The sequence below is a fragment of the Anabrus simplex genome, chromosome 7 (assembly GCF_040414725.1).
Source record: "Anabrus simplex isolate iqAnaSimp1 chromosome 7, ASM4041472v1, whole genome shotgun sequence".
Lineage (NCBI taxonomy): Eukaryota > Metazoa > Arthropoda > Insecta > Orthoptera > Tettigoniidae > Anabrus > Anabrus simplex.
In genome coordinates, this window is record NC_090271.1 from 286,073,305 (window position 1) to 286,093,522 (window position 20,218).

General features: G+C 39.7%; 1 protein-coding gene across 2 annotated transcripts in view; it reads left to right on the forward strand.

The window, feature by feature from the left end:
- Nucleotides 1–20,218, forward strand: part of LOC136877564 (ADP-ribosylation factor-like protein 3) — an 89,575-nt gene that overhangs the window by 14,188 nt on the left and 55,169 nt on the right. The window lies entirely within an intron of this gene.

Below are 20,218 nucleotides of genomic sequence, written 5' to 3' on the forward strand. Positions count from 1 at the left end.
CTGAGTCATGGTTAACAGATAATAGCCAGTCTTCTTTGTGTCATCTTGAAGGCTACTCGCTTCTGAGAAATGACCGCACTCACAAACGGGGTGGAGGGGTATGTGGCTATTTCCTAACCAGCCTCAAACCTAAGTTGTTAGGTCATTCACCAGGCAGGTATGAGAGCAAACCAGAATACATGTTTGTAGAAACAACAACGAACGGGGTTAAAGCCCTTGTAGGAGAAGTTTACAAACCTCCGAATACGGGTCACTTAGAAGATTTCGAAGCTGACTTAACTCAGCTACTGCCAGACTACCCTAACACAATAATTATGGGAGACATCAATACCGACTTAACTGACGCAACTTCTTCCGAATCCACACGACTCAGAACATTGTTTCAAGCCTGTAATATGGAAATCTTACCTCTCTCTCCGACTCACCATACATCTCATTCGCACACACTATTAGATCTTATAGTTACTAGCAACTCAGAGTTCTCAATGTTGGTCTAACCTCTGTACCTGGTATATCAGCACACGACACAATATACATCTTGTATAACCTCCGGCCACCGAAACCCTCCCAGAAATTTATCACCTATCGATCACTGAAAATTATAAATAAAGATAGACTCTTACAGGACGCAGGCAAAATACCCTGGCATGACATAATGAACTATAACAATCTAGACGACAAAGTTGACTTCTTTAACAGCAAAGTAACGGAACTATTTGACAAGCATGCCCCAAAGCGGCAAGCAGGAATATCGAAAGCACCCTCCCTGTGGTTAAATGACAAAATTAGAAAACTAATGAAACAAAGAGACTGCGCTCAAAGACAGTACAAAAATGACCCTACCGTACAAAACTTTGACGCATATAGGAAGTTACGAAATAAGACAACACAACAAATACGAAATGCTAAACTGCGACACGCTTACAGTTTAATCACGCCTGACGGTAGAACATTGACGACATTTTGGAAATCTATTAATAAGCTTGGACTTATGAAGAACAAGAACAGAGAAAAAATTACAGTACCTCTCAAGACTCTTAACGAGTACTTTACTGCTAATTGCTCCGCAGCACGACCTGACGACAAACAGAGACTTATGAATTATTACGGTACACACCCTACCCCTGACAGAGAGAAATTCTATTTCAGTCACGTGACGCCCCTCCAAGTCAGAAAAGCAGTCCTCAGAATAAGCACGAAATCAAAAGGAATTGATGACATTGGGACTGACATGGTCAAACTAATCCTTGATTCTATATTACCAACCTTAACTCAAATAATCAATTTCTCTCTTCTGTACTCCACATATCCAACTCTTTGGAAGAAGGCTATTGTGCTACCTCTTCCGAAAAGTAAAATGCCTTCGAACGAGGGAGACTATCGTCCAATCTATATTTTATCAGTTTTGTCTAAAATCTTAGAATATGTAGTCCATACACAAATGTCTGAGTACCTTCGAACGCACAATCTCCTTAATCCTCTCTATTCCGGTTTTTCGACAAGGACATAGTACAACTACAGCCTTACTTAAAGTGACTGAGGATGTTAGACAAGCAATAGATAGAGGACGATTCACAGTTCTAGTACTACTAGATTACAGTAAAGCTTTCGACAGCGTAGACATTACAAGTTGTCCATTTCTACATAATGGTTTCAGTTTGAAATTCATCAATAAAATCATCACTAAATGCAAATACCAACAACAAATTAAACTTAAACAGCATTCAGAAAAAGAAAAAGGATATGTAAAATTCACCTTTAATAACCCGAAGATTTATGAAATCACCAACTTATTCAAGAAACACAATACCAAGGTAGCCTTCTCTACAAACAACAACACGAAACATAGATTCTTTAGTCATAATAAAGCTAATAAACTTAAAGATGACGAATTCCAGGAATCAGGTATTTATAAGCTGACTTGTGCTCAATGTAAAAAAACTTACGTGGGACAATCTGGAAGGAACTTCTCAATTAGATATCAAGAACACGTCAATGCTGAAAGATACAAAAGATTCTCTGCCATGGGATCCCATATGAAAGAGTCCAACCACAAATTCACCAATATAAAACAGGACCTTCAAATTATCTGTATGATTAATAAAGGTAATCTTATGAACAACCTGGAAAACATCCACATCGTTCTTGATAAATTGGAAAACGGTGAAGAGAATCTCAATGAAAACGAGCATAAAAACATCTTATATGAGAATATTAGCAAATACTTAGAATGGGTAGACATGAAACAGACTAGACGAACAAGAGATATAATCAAACACGACATCGCAGAAGCACAGCCCAATCTCCCTCCTCCCTCACATGTTATTTTAGATGACGATAAAACTCTACTTCCCTTCTCTCCAGAGCTTTCCATGAACTGTCAAACTGTATCACATCGTTACTTCACCAGGTCGCGCTCAAAGACAGACCCTCTAGACAGCGCAGAATAAACATCTTTTCCAAACAAGAACGAGAGGCAAGATGACCTTTTCTGATGACCTCCATTTTTATCAAAGGAGTCTCCAAAGAACTTTTATTTGTGCTTATTGTCATAATATTTTTCTTTTCAGTTCTTTATTTATACAGCTGAAGAGGACCACTAAGTGGTCGAAACATGTCCTGTAAGTTTTAATTTTATTTTATTGAATTTTGCCTGAGGCATTAATAAAGTATCGATTAGGTGGTTATTTATACTTACTTCTTAGCGTAGACATTGACATTTTACTTGTAAAACTTAAGGCTCTATACATTTTTCTCCAAGTACGATTGCTTGGATGCATTCTTATCTTCACGGACGTCAACAATGTGTGAAAGGTAATAATGGAATTGTTTCCTCGTGGCGCCACGTGAACAGAGGAGTCCCTCAAAGTTCTGTACTTGGTCCTCTTTGTGAATGACATAACATCGAATTTAAAACACTGCAACTACCATATGTACGCTGACGATCTTCAACTCTACACAGACTCTACAGCACGAGACCTCCAGGAAAATATCGACTTACTAAACATTGACTTACAGGCCTGCTGCACACGGCTTGAAATTGAACCCTACAAAGTTGGAAGTAATCCTTCTTGGCCATCAAAGTCAAATAATGAGTATAACAAAACGTCCGTTGCCAGGAGTAATCCTTCAGGATGTTCCAATTCCTTTTGTATCACAAGTTAAGAATCTCGGTGTTATCATGGACGAATGCATAACTTTGTCTCCACATGTCTTACATATCTGTCAAAATGTTTACTCAGCATTACATTCTTTATATAAATATAAACATATATTTCCAATAAAGCTTAAAAAGAAAATTAGAGTGGTCGCGACTCCATGTTCGTCGTAACCATCATACTTTGTATCTCCTCCATCGAGTTCTTACTACATCTTCCCCATCTTACCTTTTTTTGCGTTTCTATTACTTCTCAAATGTTCATGACAGACATACAAGGGCTCAAACATCCAACCTGTTCATCATCCCTCACCATCGAACTGCCGCATATAACAGCTCATTCTCGGTGTTTGCCGCACGAGAATGGAATCGTTTACCAGACGACGTCAGAGGAATAATAACTACAGTGTAATTTAAAAGAGCGTTAAGAGGTACAGCAAGATGCGAGTGACCTGTGCATTTCTGGCCCTTCAGTGATCGTGCTACTACAATATCATTACAGTACTAGCTATTATTATTATTATTATTATTATTATTATTATTATTATTAGATGCAAAAAAGACCAGAAAACTGATCAAGCAAAGCTCACTTAGAAGTTGTGCATTTCCTTCTTTGCCAGGCAGCCTTCAGTTTTTCTCTCATCGTGGTTCTTCGTTCTTCTGTCCACTTAGCTCCTGTCTTCTTCTTGTGGTTTCTCTCTGACTCTACTTCCCACTTGTTGATTTTCGTTCTGTAGCAGGTTCGGTTAGCGATGTCGGCCACTTTGATTCCTGATTTTTCCAGGTCTTGGCAGATTTCCGTTGTCCACCTATTTGTTTTGATGTTTTCTGTTGTCTCAAGTAAGATTCTTGTCAGTCTGTTTTCTGGAAGGCGTTTGATGTGTCCGTGTCTGTTTTCTGGAAGGCGTTTGATGTGTCCGTAAAATTTCAGGCGTCTTTCTCTGATGTCGGCCGCAAGGTTTGAGAGCTCCTCGGTTTTTGTACGAGATTGCAGTCTATATCCTTCGTCAGTCAGTTTTGGGCCGAGAATTTTTCTGATGATTTTACGTTCCTCTTTCAGGATGTCTTCGAGTACTGTTTTCCTGTGGAGATCCAGTGTTTCACTCGCGTATAGTATTTCAGGTTTGATCACAGTGTTGTAATGTCGAATTTTGGTGAAGATTGAAAGGCATTTTTTGTTGTAAATGTTTTGCGTTCGGCCGAGGGCTCTCTTCATTTTCTGGATGCGGACCTCGAGGGCCTTCTGTTCTTTTCCTGTTGGTACTATAATTTCTCCGAGATATCGGAACTCGGTTACTTTTTCGATTGTGCCAAATTTCGTGTTCAAATTCTGGAGGCTGCAGTGGTTGCACGTGACCTTGGTTTTTGAGAAGGAGATTTGTAGGCCGAATTTTTCTGAGCATTTCTTGAGAGTTTCAATTTGGCTGATTGCCTGTTGTTCGTTTGTTGCAAGGATCGCGAGATCATCTGCGAAAGCGAGACAGGAGATTTTTACATGTCTTCTTGTCATACTTAATGGTTGCCAATTTCCTTGAGCTTCTAGAGCTTGTTCCCATTCTCTCATGATTTTGTCCAGGGCTATGTTAAAGAGTAGTGGGGAAAGTCCATCTCCTTGTCGGACACCGGTTTTTATCTGAAATTTTTCAGATATATTTCCCATGAATTTTACTTGGGAGGTTGTGTTGGTGAGAGTTAGTCTGATGATTTTTTGAGTCTTGTTGTCCAGTCCGTACTCACTCAGTTTTTGGAAGAGAGATTGCCGGTCAATGGAGTCGTATGCTTTCTGGAAGTCCACGAAGGTGCAGATTGTGGGTTGTTTTCTTGTGTGTCGTAGTTTCAAGATGGTTTTCAGGTTGAGTATCTGTTCTGCACAGGATCTGTGGGGCCTGAAGCCCGCTTGGTATTCGCCTATGTATTATTATTATTATTATTATTATTATTATTATTATTATTATTATTATTATTATTATTATTATTATTATTGCTGCTGCTGTTGTATGGACGTCTCACTGTGGTGGAATTTTATTTGTTATATTTTGATTGTGTTTAAATTGTCTTCTAGTATTAATTACAGTAGTATTACTTATGACTTTAATGTATACTAATTGGTTCTCTTGGTTTAGTGTAAGAGAAGGCCCAATGGCCTTAACTACGCCAATAAAGACATTTATCTATCTATCTATCTATCTATCTATCTATCTATCTACTTAACATTTAGTCAACACTTACTCATTAAATTAGCACTTAATGGCCTTTAGAGTATGGTTCACAAAAATGTCTAATAAATACTCTCCATTTCAATTCTACACTTTATTTAACCCAAAATCATTAACTTGCATTTATCCATATAATACATAATATACATTTTAACATGAAAAACAGATGACGGAAAGTTCCACAACACTCGCATCGCTTCGTCCCTACTGCCCCTCCCCTGATTATAACATGGAGAAGGAATTGACCTGCTCTCCCCTATCCAATAGGAAGGATCCACAATTTTCCACACGCCCACCCTCTCCACAGAAAAACATGCTTTGCCCAAATCCTTCCACTAGCTTCTCCTTGACTGCAGTCGTGAAAATAATAGTGTTTGGAGACAATGAACTAAGCTTCAGCAATCCAGATTTTTCAGATTTTCCAGATTTTTCATTATGTTAATACGGTGAGTATTGAATTCTTATAAAATCATTCTTATTTGTTAATACTTGTTAATATTATCACCTAATTCTCTATCATTGACAAGTTTATGCAACATGAAAAACACTGCACATATATACGCATGTGTTAAGTGATTTGATTAATCTGAGGATGTTCTTGTAGAATGAAAGATGTCATTGTTTGTATAATAGTGTGTATTTTTACAGGTATGTTTATAGTGTTATAATTTAATATTGAAATTTTGTGTGTTTGACAGACTGGAAAGTTTTTCTCTCTCATTTGCCTAACTTGACACTGGAAAGTGTGGCTTCCTTCTTACAAAACAAAACCAAAAAAAATATTGGATTATAAAAGTAAATGTACTTTAGGGGGCTGGCAGGCGGGTCCCTGACTGCCTCAGTGAACCAATCTCTCCTTTACAAGGTATTCCACATCAGATTTGTAACATTTCAAATCCATTATAATATTTTATGAAACTTATGCTGCACATACTGAGTTTCTACCCCGTCATTATGTCAGTTCCTAAAATGCGGCCATTTCCTGTGTTCCCATTGGCTGCAGGGCAGTTCCTATTGTCTCCGATAGTGCCTGCATCACCGAGCGAATGGCTGCAAGGTTTGGGCCACGTAGCTGTCGGCTTGCTTTTGTGAGATAATGGGTTTGAATTCCACTGTTGTCGTCCTGAAGATGGTTTTCTGCAGTTTCCCATTTTCACACCGGGCAAATGCTGGGGCTGTACCTTAATTAAGGCCACTGTCACTTCCTTCCCACTCCTAGCACTATTCTGTGCCATTGTCATCATAATACCTGTCCATGTTGGTGTGTCGTGAAGCAACTCCTAAAAGAAAAAACCCACTAAATTGTAATTTCTTACAAAAATCAAAGTGTTACTTCTCTTGCTGACTTGACATTGGAATTCCTCTTCCTATTCCTGATTTCATCATTTAGTTGAAAATTTGTTCGTTTCCGATACCGAAGGTTCCAAATGATTTTTTAAGAGATATTTATTTATTTATTTATTTATTTATTTATTTATTTATTTATTTATTTATTTATTTATTTATTTATTTATTTATTTATTTATTTATTTATTTATTTATTTACTTATGTAGATATTAATGCATTTATTTATGGGGTGCATGTTTAGGAAGGAGATGGTAGCTAGGGTTGCCATACGTCCTGAAAAAGCGAGATTGTTCTGAATGTGAACCTATGTCCTGACATCCTGACTGAACTTTAAAAAATCCCTAAATGTCCTGAATTTTAAAAATCAGAAAAAAATAATTTAAAATTTTGCTCAAATGTTTTTGAAAGGGAATGGAATTTTTTTGGTTGGTCATCCTGAACCAGATTCTGACATTACCTGACGTCATGGTAACAGGCTTGGCCTACGCTAACGCTATCTACTTCTGCCCAGGAGCAGCGTGTTGAATAATGATGAAAATTATTTTATATCCATGTTAGGTGGTGGTGGTAATTATTATTTTAGGAGGAAGTACAACTAGACAACCATCCTCTATATAACACTAATCAGAGAGAAAAAATGGAAGGGATCCGACACTTCGAAAAATGAGATATCGGCCAAAGAAAAACAAGGGCCACGAAGGGTGTGAAAATGAAAGACTCCCTATCCCTCGGAAACCTAATAGTGTCGGGGTCGTAAAAGAACAAGAGTTGACCAAGGGAGGGCGGATAGGGTAGATGAAAGTGAGGAGCCTGGCGCAGGTAAGTGGAAGCAAAGCCACGACTCAGTTAAGGGGCCCGCTGTCGCAAACCCACGCTCCAAAGTTCAGAGCCCCTGGGGCCTGTATCCATGTTAGCTAATAATAAATAGGTTCAGTTTTTAAAGCAATGTAAATCCAGTAAGCAATCAATATTTTGAATTGCTTAAATTAGCTCAGTTCTATTTCTGTTTATGTGGCCATAATGCATGCGTGGAAATATTTTTTTCTTTAATGAATTCACAACGGACAGATGACAGAAACAGACTGAAAGTAGAATCTGTTAAATCAATATTATTGCTGCAATAGAATTTTATAGAAATATCTTGGCAGGAATTTCATGATTACATTTAAAAAAATGATGAGTTGCTAAAAAGTGTGTCAAGTTCAGAAAGTATGATTGGTATCAGCATAAGGGCACTTCTGTGCCATACATATCTTTAAGCAAAGGTAAATAAATGCTATTTATAGTTTTAATTTACTCGTGTTGTTGAGAAATGAGTAATTCCAGGTGAGCTGTCCCGTCTGTTACTTAAAAACCTATGCAAATAACATTGAATATTATATAATTTTGGAGTGGTCTGTAAAGTGGATGTTTTACGTTAAGTATGATTTCTCATTATTATTCTATATTAGATTTTTAACTGGTGGTGATGGTGATTTTTGTTTTAAGAGGAGATACAACAACGTAATCATCCTCTCTGAACAAATTAGTGGAAAAGGAAAAAGAAAAAAAAAAGTTATTTATTCAACAAAGGAATTTGGAAATGTATTACAAAATAAGACTAAAAATTACTATTGAATTAAAAGGGAGCATGCGTTCCCTGAGTAACAGTAAACTTCTAATTTATATACCCTTGATTAATCCACTGTCGCATATAAAGCTGATGACGAGATCAGCAGTACTCGTGTCATTGGCTAGTATGCGTTCAAGTGTTTCGTGCAGGCCGAGACTCCGTCTTAGGCCAGAGAGATCGGCGCACTCTGTGAGGATGTGGGCCACGGTGAAGTCGGCAACACGAGAACACACTGGGGGTTCTTCCCTCTTTAGGAGATAAGAGTGCGTAGATCGTAAATGACCTACCCTCAGCCTACACGATACTATGGCCTCTCCCCGTGAAGGTTGGAAAGAGGACCGCCACACGGTGGTAGTCTTCTTAATTGATCTCATCTTGTTGCGAGTTCGGATAGCTAGCCACTCCGATTCCCAGAATGCCAAGATGGTTCGACGTAGCTGAGAACAAATAGCCTTAGCAGGTACATTGACAGGTCTTGGAGATAATAGTACCGCTTCCTTTGCAGTTTCATCCGCAAGTTCGTTTCCTGCAATCCCAACGTGGCTGGCAAGCCACGCAAAAGTGATTCTGGTGCCAGCATCACTTAATCATGAATCTGCTGCACCAGTGGATGTTGTGAGTGACAGGTTTCAATAGACTGCAGAGAGCTTAACGAATCAGTACACATAAGAAAGTGGCTTCTTTCATCAGCCAGTGCAAACTGCAGAGCTTCTAAGATGGCGTAAAGCTCTGCAGTATACATGCTACATACACTGGAAGAGAGATCTTCGTGCTCATATCATTGGTGACGAAAGAGCAACCAACATTATGTCCAATTTTAGAACTATCCATGAAGATAAGTTTCGCGGCCGGATATTGGTAAACTAAGTCCTGGAAATACCTCCGATAAACGGAGGAATCCATGTTCACCTTGGGTCTGTGGAGTAGATCTAGACGTATATCCGTTCGCGGAACAACCGGCCGTGTGGCATTCGGCCAGTTTTGGTACCTCTGGTGGTATTGGGTACAAAAGAGGCATTAATGGCCTGGATGTAGCGGCATTTAAAGAATTTTGGCAGTGTATGTGAGGAGTAACTGCTGCCTCCTTATCCGTAAAGGTGGAACTCCCGCTTCAGCGAGTAGGCTGGGAATGGGGCAGTACAGAAAGCTCCCGTTGCCAGCCTAACTCCACTATGGTAAATACTGTCTAAAAGGCTCAGCATAGATTTTGATGGTGAGCCATAAGCCGCACTTCCATAGTGAATTCATGAGAGGACCGTTGCTGTGTAAAATCGTAGCAGCACCGCACGGTCAGCCCCCCACGAAGTGCCGCTGAGAAACTTAAGCATGTTAAGTCTCTTCATGCAGACAACCTTCAACTGACAGATGTGAGGCTGCCACGTTAGTCTTTTGTCAAAATGGAGACCCAGGAATCTGCAGGTGTCTACCACTGGTAAGATACTGTTTCACAAGCGGAGCACTGGTTCAGGATGCACAAGCCGACGTTGACAGAAGTGTCGTTATTTATGAGTTTCATGTCCGTATTGACTTATTACTCATATATGGATAAGAAAGCAATTCCACCTTATCAATACTGTTTATTGTAAATGACTTAAATCAGTACTGGTTTCGACCTTATTTGGTCATCATCAGCTGACATATCATGGTTTTACATCTATTAGGCGTTGGTTTGTATTACTTGTCTGAAAAGATGTTGTCATCCATTAGCACATCCGGATGTCTAATGGGGGTATGAGTTGGATATATGTTGTCATTTCATTTGTAAGTTTGTGAAAATAAAATTGTTTATGAGGTTTAAATATGATTGTAAAAACTTAACCTAAGCTTAAAAATAATTGTACATATTAAACACGTACCACTAAAAACCATATATAAAACACTTCATGGGTTTAAAAGGTCATGTCTTGCGTATTGAGAATGTTCTATTTGACTGAAAGATGTCTTCATGTATGCTTGTAATAAAAACACATGTTATTAAATGATCCAATAGTGTGGACAAAGACAGTATGTGGCTCAGCTGTAAACAAAATCTTGTTCTTAAAGGTTTGTTGATAGTGAACTATAATTTCTTCAAACTAAGCAATGAGCTTATTGACATATCCCTTTGACTCCTGCTTGTGTATCTGTTAGTGTTCACAGTTGCTTGACTGCCTGCCTGTTGTTCCACTACCACGAGGGTTATATATCGGTAACATTTCAGTTGTTTACTGGCAGCCATCTTGTTTACAAGCATATCTCAAAGTCCAGAGATAGCCCACTTCAAACTAATATTATTAAGCGCTCTATCAATATATATTAACAAAGAGCATATAACATTGGAGAAGAAGAGTTCCTACACAAATCACAAATGCAACTCTCTGCCATCTCTTGAGGAAAAGTTTAATAACGTTTGAGTGGCCCTTTTGACCCAGGCCCTGTTCATACACACGGATTTTTAAATCTTGAACAAGATAATTGTAAAGTTGGATTACAAGTTTCAACATATGTCAATTCAGGTGTGTAACAGTCAATACCTATAATAAGAACAGTGAAACATGAGCTGCAGAGAGCAAGACGATGAACACAATAATTCGTTAGCCTGATCTCATAAGTTATAATTGAATGTGAATAACTGTTATACTTAGATCACAACCATTTGACGTAACAAACAAGAAAATTGTATTTAACCATGTTCTTAAAAATTGCATTAGTTTTAAGGTTGCCAATGACAAATCAATCATAAGTTCTACGTAAATATTCCTAATTAGCCTTAAGATTCTAAAGTGGCTGAAGATGCTCAGAAAATGAGCGAAACATGTACCATGTTTTAATAATTTTACAATAAAATAAGGATGAAATCCTAATTTTGTAAGCTAGTTGAGTATTGAATAGGTGGAATAATAAATTTATTGTTTTTACATTCATTTGATATTCAGTGCAGGTTTTAAGATGAGAAGAGTCGCTTGCAACATACCACTTAGTCGAGAGGCTCGTCTCCTTTCTCTCAAGTCTTCCCAGCCCAAACTTTGCAACATTTTTGTAACGCTACTCCTTTGTCGGAAATCGCCCAGAACAAATCGAGCTGCTTTTCTTTGGATTTTTTCCAGTTCTTAAATCAAGTAATCCTGGTTAGGGTCCCATACATTGGAACCATACTCTATTTGGGGTCTTACCAGAGACTTACATGCCCTCTCCTTTACATCCTTATTACAACCCCTAAATGCTGGGGCTGTACCTTGGTTGGGGCCACGGCCGCTTCCTTCCAATTCCTGGACCTATCCTATCCCATCGTCGCCATAAGACCCATCTGTGTCGGCGCGACGTAAAGCCCCTAGCAAAAAAAAAAAAAAAAAAAAAAAAAAAAAAAAAAAAAAAAAAACCCCTAAATACCCTAATAACCAATTGCAGATATCTGTATCCTTTATTTACAATCGTATTTCTGTGATTGCCCCAATGAAGATCTTTCCTTCTGTTGATATGTCGGCAAAAATGGTATCTGAAAGACTTCATTTTATCAGAAGGAATAAAAAAATTGAAGGCCAATAAATATATACACCTACGAGATGCAATTGCCAATGATAGAAGTGTTAATGTGTCTAATATTGGCCAGTATGTGATATTGCAGTCTTCATTTACAGGATCTCTGCAATATATAAGTGAAAATACCTAAGACTCCATTTCATTTGTTAGGAACTTTGGAAGACCAGATCTGTGTATCATCTTCACCTGCAATCCAGAATGGAAATAAAAAAAAATTCAGTTATTCCCTAATATAAAGTCACATGGTATACATGTTCTTAAAGATTTTTTCATTTGAAACTCAAGAAAATGATGGATCTATTACATACATCATTATAGACAGTTATGCCTTTCAGCATTCAGTCTGCAAGACTCTGTGAATTTACTAAGCATCGTCACAATTCTCTATTTGCAACTAGTGCTGTGGCCTCATTTAGTTCTGCAACTCTTATCTTTAAATCATTAGAAACTGTGTCTGTCGTCATGGCCTCCCTCTACTTCTCTTACCCTCCATAACGGAGTCCATTATTCTCCTAGGTAACCTGTCCTCCATTTACCTCACATGACCCCACCACCAAAGCCGGTTTATGCGTACAGCTTCATCCATCGAGTTCATTCCTAAATTAGCCTTTATCTCCTCATTCCGAGTACTCTCCTGCCATTGTTCCCACCTTCTCACCGCTCACCACCCTCTAGGACCCCGGTACGACCTAGGGATGATGAGGTGAATAACCTTACCCACCAGGGTGAGAGTAGAAGAGAGGGGAAAAGAGGACAGAGAGAGAGAGAGAGAGAGAGAGAGAGAGAGATAGAGACCCTGGTGAGAAGGTTGCTAGCGTGTCCGCCCCAGAATGGGAGTAGTAGCGAACACGAGGGAGAAAGAAGGGCACAAGAAGAAAGACAACAAAGGTACAGTCACAATATAAAAAAACAAGAAACCATAGAAAAACTTACCGGAAGCAGCGGAGGAAGACGACTTAAGGCCGTGGAAGTTAATGCACAAGAAAATCGGTGGCAGTGCTCCACCGAACGTGGCGAATGAAAACCAGCATTTACATGAAGTTAAAAAAAAAATTTAATTGAAGGGCCAATTGTAGGTAACAAACCAAGTCATTAAGTTGATAAAACCTATTTTTATTTTAAGACGTAAAGCCAAAATGTAAATAAAGTCAACGTAAAGTTGAAAGGTGGAAAAGGTAATTAACAATAAATAGAATAAAACAGAAAATACCCAGGTATGGTTTAAAAGGAAAATTAATTCATTATTAATTAACAATTAATGGTAAATGAAAACTCTTTAACAGATAATAAATTGAAAATTTTATGAAAACAACAAAGAAAGAAAGGATGACCTCCGTACCTAATAAAATGTGATCAGAAAATAACGGAAAACCAATTGACTTCCTTACATAAATACTACCTTGAAATAAAATGTGATCGATCACGGATAGTTATTTAATAAAAAACTAAGTTAACAATTATTCAATAAAATGGATCTTCAACGCGGCCGCTTCTCATAATTACCAAAATTAAAAACGTTCAGTTTTCACCAAGGACAGTTTCCAAGACATATAGAATTTCACGTAAAAACAAAACTCCTTCGGGGCAAGAAAATAGTAACACAACGTTAAAGGGCGGCCGAAATTAATAAATTAACTTAAAACAGAGAACGATACACTCAAGTCAGAAACAAATACTTCTAGATGCACACCGGCTCCCACGCCAGACAACATTAAAACCCGACAACAACCCACACACCAAAACGTTGCCAAGGTAACCAGCAAACAAAAGCAACGCCACCAAATGGAGGAAAACTGGGTAGAGAAAATAAATGTTAATTCACCCAAAACCCCAGAAGGGGGAGGGGAGAAGAAAACATACCAAACGAATTAGAAAACAAAACACAGAAAAGTAAACAGAAAGCCGAAGAAGGTAAGGCTCACTACCTTGGAGACTGTACCTTGGTTTACAAGGAAAGTAACAATTTAAAGTGCCAAAAATAATTCGTTTAAATTTTAAATTAATAATTCCAATTTAGCTCACGGTGAACCTTCCACATTACTGTGATTAGTTGCCGAAACTGTTTTTCAGATTTTCGATACCACACACGCAAATAGGTATTAATTCAATGACGAAGTCCAAATATTTATTATTATTATTATTATTATTATTTTTCCAGAAATCTTCGAAAATATCAAAATCCTCTTCAGGACGACGTTTAAAATGATTTCAAACACTGGTACATACCTTTGGTGATGAAGAAATGAGAGGAATTTAAACCTGACATTGTTGACGAAGAAATACAGTCACACGACCGGCATCCAGACCTCGTTGGGAAGTATCCCAACAAAATATAAATCCAAAAATATGATCAGAAGAAATGGCAGGAGGTCTCCAACTAGTTCATACGGGGAAAATCCCCGTTAATGCAGTAACTACGGGGGTTTTCTGGAAATCCACTTCTCCATTGCGTAGCTCTCAAACACACAAGCGCACATCATGGCTGACTGAAGCGAACTGAGTCTCGCGTCGGCAAGCGAGGAGGAGACAAGTTTGCCTGGTAGTAGGCCAGCGCATGCGCAGTTATACTCAACCAACCACAAGGCCAGACAATGGCCCGCTGTCTACAGTAACTTTAAAAGAGGTATGCTGGCGTAAGCCGTTTGACACAAATATTCTAGGCCACAGGGCCAGTTCAAAATGGTTATAAGGGGGAGGCTCACATTATTTAATATTGTCTCAGCCCTCCCGCCCCGAAACGACGACAAAATCTCATGCATATGCCATCAATGATGTGGTGGTCAAACATATACTAAATTTGGGCGGAGTAGTCCAACAGAAAACGACCACCAAGATTAACTAATTTTAGTTAGGAGTTCACATGACCAGGTTAATAGTCCAAGACACAGTTCCATATCACATAGTTTTTAGAAATAATTGGCGGGGTGCGATCAACATCAGTGTCCAGAAACGTTAACCGAGCACTCGGAAAATCACCAGAGTAATGTTTTTCATCAAATAGAGAGCACAATGACCAGAGTTCACCAAATATTCAGGTTCACCCAATACACATAGTTTCAATGCATCACACAATGATATAGTTTATGACACATGACGCAGTTCACCTTGAGGTTTGGCAACTCTCACACTAATCACAGATATACTGACCAAAATTAAACAAAAACCACATGATTATAAGTCCACGCATCCAGGTTATTTTCTCAAGCACGGTGGTAAATTAATTCTTAATGCACGAATACCTTTACAAGTCTCCTTTGATATTAAGGAAATGCATGATGTGTTGCAAAGGGAGACAACAGGGGAAATGAAACGCACCGGAAAACCCGAATGGGGGCAAAACCACAAGAAGAGGGAGGGAAAAAAAAGCAAACCAGGAAATTAAAGTAGGTGAGTATTCAGTTACAGGATCCACAGATCCGCCAATTAACTTTACATAAGCTAGTTACCAACAAACTAGCTGAAGCCCAGAGCTTTCCACTTGGTCCGATATAGTACCGAAGGAAAGGAAGGGTCAATACAACGACAATTAAGAAATCAAAGGGAAACTACATAAAATATACCATGTTACTCTGCCACGAAGGACACTTAGCCATGACACGTGGAGAAACAATTAACAAGAACACATAGAAACATAGGGTACAATCCAGCACATAATACCAACTAGGACTAAGACAGATATCCCGAAGGATCATGAACATAACGGAAGGGAAAGCAGTAAAATTACTCAAGCATAAATCACCCACAAGAAAAATATATAAGTAAAGGTACAGGACCACTCCAAAGAATAGACGTCCTTGGAACATATGGTTCAGAATAGCAAGAGTTAAACTAAGAGGACACATGAATGACCTATCAAATTACACTTTTAGATATTGGAGTGACACACACACAACCACGGAGTGGCGAACTCGTCAATCGGTCCAAGGGTCAAGAACGAGGGGTTGAGCGAAATACAAACCACACTGGGATCGGCAACTTATCCTAGTTCACCAACAAACACAGGTAAGGACTCAAGCATAGAAACCTAATTTTGAACAAACCAACGGAAAACCATCAGAGAGGAGGGACGCAGAAACCACACGAGTTACAGATAGGTAAGACAGGCAACAGTAGCATCGATGGGCAATCAGGAGACTCCTATAGGTTACCAGATGGAAAAAATCGCGATCAGTCAATCATCCATAACGGCCACATCAAGGTACAACTACCAAAAATAAATGCACGGGGCAACGTGGTACAGAATAGTAACCACAAACCTAATTCTGCGTGAGGAAGAACAAGTCGAAAATCCCAGAGCCAACAGATAACTAAGAATTGCCCACCCGAAGGTGTACTTCCTCGGAGTAGTGGATACCAAACCAACAGCCAAATCTACCGCGACACAGAGGTAAATTAAAGGACAAATCACATCCCAACCAAGGTGTCTTGACAGCCAAACAACGTAATCCAAAACACGATTACCTAAATAATGACAAGGTAGCAGCACGGGTTATTCATAGAGAGATAAAGGATAGCTATCCTCAACGCGTGCTCTCGGACCACAACAAAACAGCACAATACAAGGCAAAAATTACAACAGCAAACTCGGTACAGATTAAGGACTAGGTCCATCCCACAGAAGCGCCAAAGGAGAAATATCCTCAGGAAGGAAGTCCGACAGTACCACCGAAAACTCCACACGCCAACCAGTAGATAAGGAAAATTACACTACGTTACCAACCGTCCACAATTCAAAAGGATCCAAACAACCCACAACAACCTTACCAAGTTACAACACAGGAGATACAACCATAATGCTGGCAGGAGTGCACCAACCGAACGCCCACCGAAAAAATCGCAGACAGATTTTCTACATAACCCCAAAACGACCCCCAAAATCAAAGGTTAGGAAGATAAATTCAGCCCAAAAACCCATTACAGGAAAAATAATATAGAGGGTTCACGCATAGAAAACCACTTTTAGAACAGCCGCGAAGGGTGCCCAAAAGGAGGAGTGTCAGATCACTCGATCATGGATGAATACAAACATCAGTATCCGGAAAAGGAACACCTTTAAGACACGCGGTCCATGCAGAAGGCAAGCAGGGAACCTTTCCGACACCAATAGATCGAAACACACCGCAATCAGAAATCGTACAATACTAAAATGGCACAAATAGCAACCCAATCATGACTAAGCACCACACATCTTCAAACACCCGCACACAATGAAAGGATGACAAAATGGTAAACGCTCAGGCACCAGACACACTCCGTTACATTCCATCCCAAGCACACCATAGCTCAGCAATGATTAAGCCACAAGATGATCGAAGGGTTCAGCGGAAGGAATCCGATGCGGAGCCACAGAAGAAACAAGTCTTTGAAATTACATAAGCCTAGAGAAAACAGAGGGACAACAAAGCACAATTTAAGTTAGATGTCATCAGATTTCCCCAATGGAACTTCGGTAGCGCACTACATAAGCATAAGGTTATACAACGGGGATATCTATTCCAAGGTATTAACACCACCATCACGAGACAATTAAGGAAAGACAATTTCTAACTACGAGGATCCACACCTAGAAACAGTAACATACAAGGAGTACTAAATTAGAATCACCAACACGAGACACAGAAAGGACCAGATTGACTCGCTCGCCATCCCACAGTATGTGTGCTAAATTCACTAACGATACAGGTCAGTTACCAAAGGTGCATCCATCCAGCGGAAGATGCGGTACAATTTGCCAGATCAACCGGGTTTAATTTGAGAAACATGAACGCGCCTAATACGCTTTGCTACAGGGTCACTTACCAAAATAGAAACGGGAGACAAGAACTCCAACACAGTGCACGGGCCTTGGTACCTAGGGGCAAGTTTTGCCGAAAACTTATTCACGGCCTTACTCATTGGGTAGCACTTAACATACACGAGATCACCAACATTGAATTTTGACGGTTTCCTACCTTTATCGTACTGCCTTTTGACCTTTTCGTATGACACAGCTAGATTCCTTTTTGCTTCGTTCCAGATCTTTTGAACATCATTAGGCCTAGATAGGTCTGGGAGAAGATCCTCAATACATAGCAGGTTAGACATAGGGGAGTACGGAGTATAGCCAAACATTAAAGACATAGGCGTCTTACCATGGGACTCATGAGTAGCGGAATTGAAAGCATGGGCCAACCAATGCAGACAGGAGTCCCATTTGGACTGGTTGTCATGATGATACGCTATCAACGCAGATTTTAAGTTCCGATTCAACCTCTCTGCATAAGAAGGATTTGGATAGTATGGAATAGTGGTGACATGTGAAATGCCCAACTCAAACAGATACCTTTTGAAGGAGTTACTGGTGAAAGAACTAGCGTTGTCAGATACTAAGAACTTAGGTGGACCAAATGATGCAAAGATGGAATTTAGACAGGAGATAGAGGTACGTGAATTAGTGGACCTGGTGGGAAAGATCCAACAGAACCGGGAGAAGGCATCTATACAGACAAAAATGTGGGTGTTTCCCAAGGAAGATCGGGGGAGGGGTCCTACGAAATCTATGAACAGTCGTTCCATGGGGCGCGAAGCTTGTGATGAAGACAATAATCCTACCCGGTTATTCAAATTAGGTTTGCTGATGGCGCAAGATTTACAAGATTTGACCATGTTCCTGATATCGCTATCCATTTTCTTCCAAACAAAGAATTGTCTGATTTTCAAACGAGTTTTGAAATTTCCTAGATGACCGCCAAGAGGTGAACAGTGGTAATACTTGAAAATGACAGGTACCAGAACTTTAGGAATGACAATTTTGGAATTATGGTCCTTGCGACCCTTACAACAGAGAACACCCTTAGATAAGGAGTAAGGTTTTACTTCGATCCCGCTACTGATTGTATCAATGATCCTTTTCAGATCCGGATCAGTTTTTTGATGATCTCCAATTTCTTGATACAGCAACGGGGAATCGGTGAGGATGGCACTAACTCCAACCGTATTGACAGCAAGCTCATCGACACACGGGTTGGCTTCCGCACAAGGATTACCTTCAAACATCCTGCTCAAGCCATCGGCAATGACGTTCTCAGACCCACGAATGTGGCGAACATTGAAATTAAAGGATGAGATCCGTAATGCCCATCTAGTTATCCTACCGGTCCTTTTTGGTCGGTTCAACACCCAAGAAAGAGCCTGATTATCCGTTTCCAGATCAAAGTTGACGTGTTCAATGAAAGATCGAAATTTCTCTAGTGCAAACAGCACAGCTAGACACTCTAGTTCATAAATGGAGTACTTAGACTCCAGATCATTGAGGACCCTGGATACGTAGGCCACGGGCCTACGCCCATCTTCATGTTCTTGTAACAGAACGCCAGCAATAGCACGCCCGGAGGCATCAGTTTGGACAATGAAACGTTTCTCGAAATCAGGAATAGCTAACAAAGGTGCATTAATCAGTGCGACCTTCAATGAATTGAAAGCTTCCTCCTGGGCTTTACCCCAAGTAAATTTTACATTCTTTTTCCTAAGGTCGTTCAACGGGGCAGCCACTTCAGCAAAGTTAGGGATGAATTTTCTAAAGAAATTGACCATACCAATGAATCGAGCAACGCCCTTGACATCTTTGGGAGGTGGAAAATCCCTAATGGCTTGAGATCTGGAATGATCTATGGAAACGCCTTCAGAAGAAACTACATGTCCCAAGAAAGACATGCTGGGTCTGGCGAAAGCTACCTTTGATAACTTCACTGTAAGGCCGGCTTTCCTTAACCGTAGCAATACTTCCCTAACGTGCACCATATGTTCCTCGAAGGTATTCGAATAAATTAATAAATCGTCCAGGTAATTAAAGACATAGCTGAACTTAATGTCAGAGAGAATGGAATTTAACAACCTCGACAACACAGCTGCTCCACAGCTGAGTCCAAACGGAAGTCTGAGGAACTCATACAAGTTCCAGTCGGTGATGAAGGCAGTGAGGGGAATTGATCTCTTCGATAAAGGCACTTGGTAATAAGCCTGGTTCAAATCCAGGACAGTGAAAAATTTCGCACCTGAGAACCATCCAAAACAAGTATGAAGGTCGGGTAGGGGAATAGATTGGAGTACAATCTTACTATTTAGAGCCCTATAGTCAATCACAGCACGATAACCACCAGAAGGTTTGGGTACCAAGAACACAAGGGACGCATACGGGGAAGTCGAAGGTCTGATCACTCCGTCTCTTTCCATTTGCTCAATGATTTTCTTTAATTCCAACATACGGGGTGGGGAAAGGCGATAAGGAGGGGATCGAACAGGCTGCAGGTCAGACAACTCAATGTCATACTCGAGTACGTCGGTCAAGCCTAACTTGCTAGTGAACACATCGGGAAATTCCCTGCAAA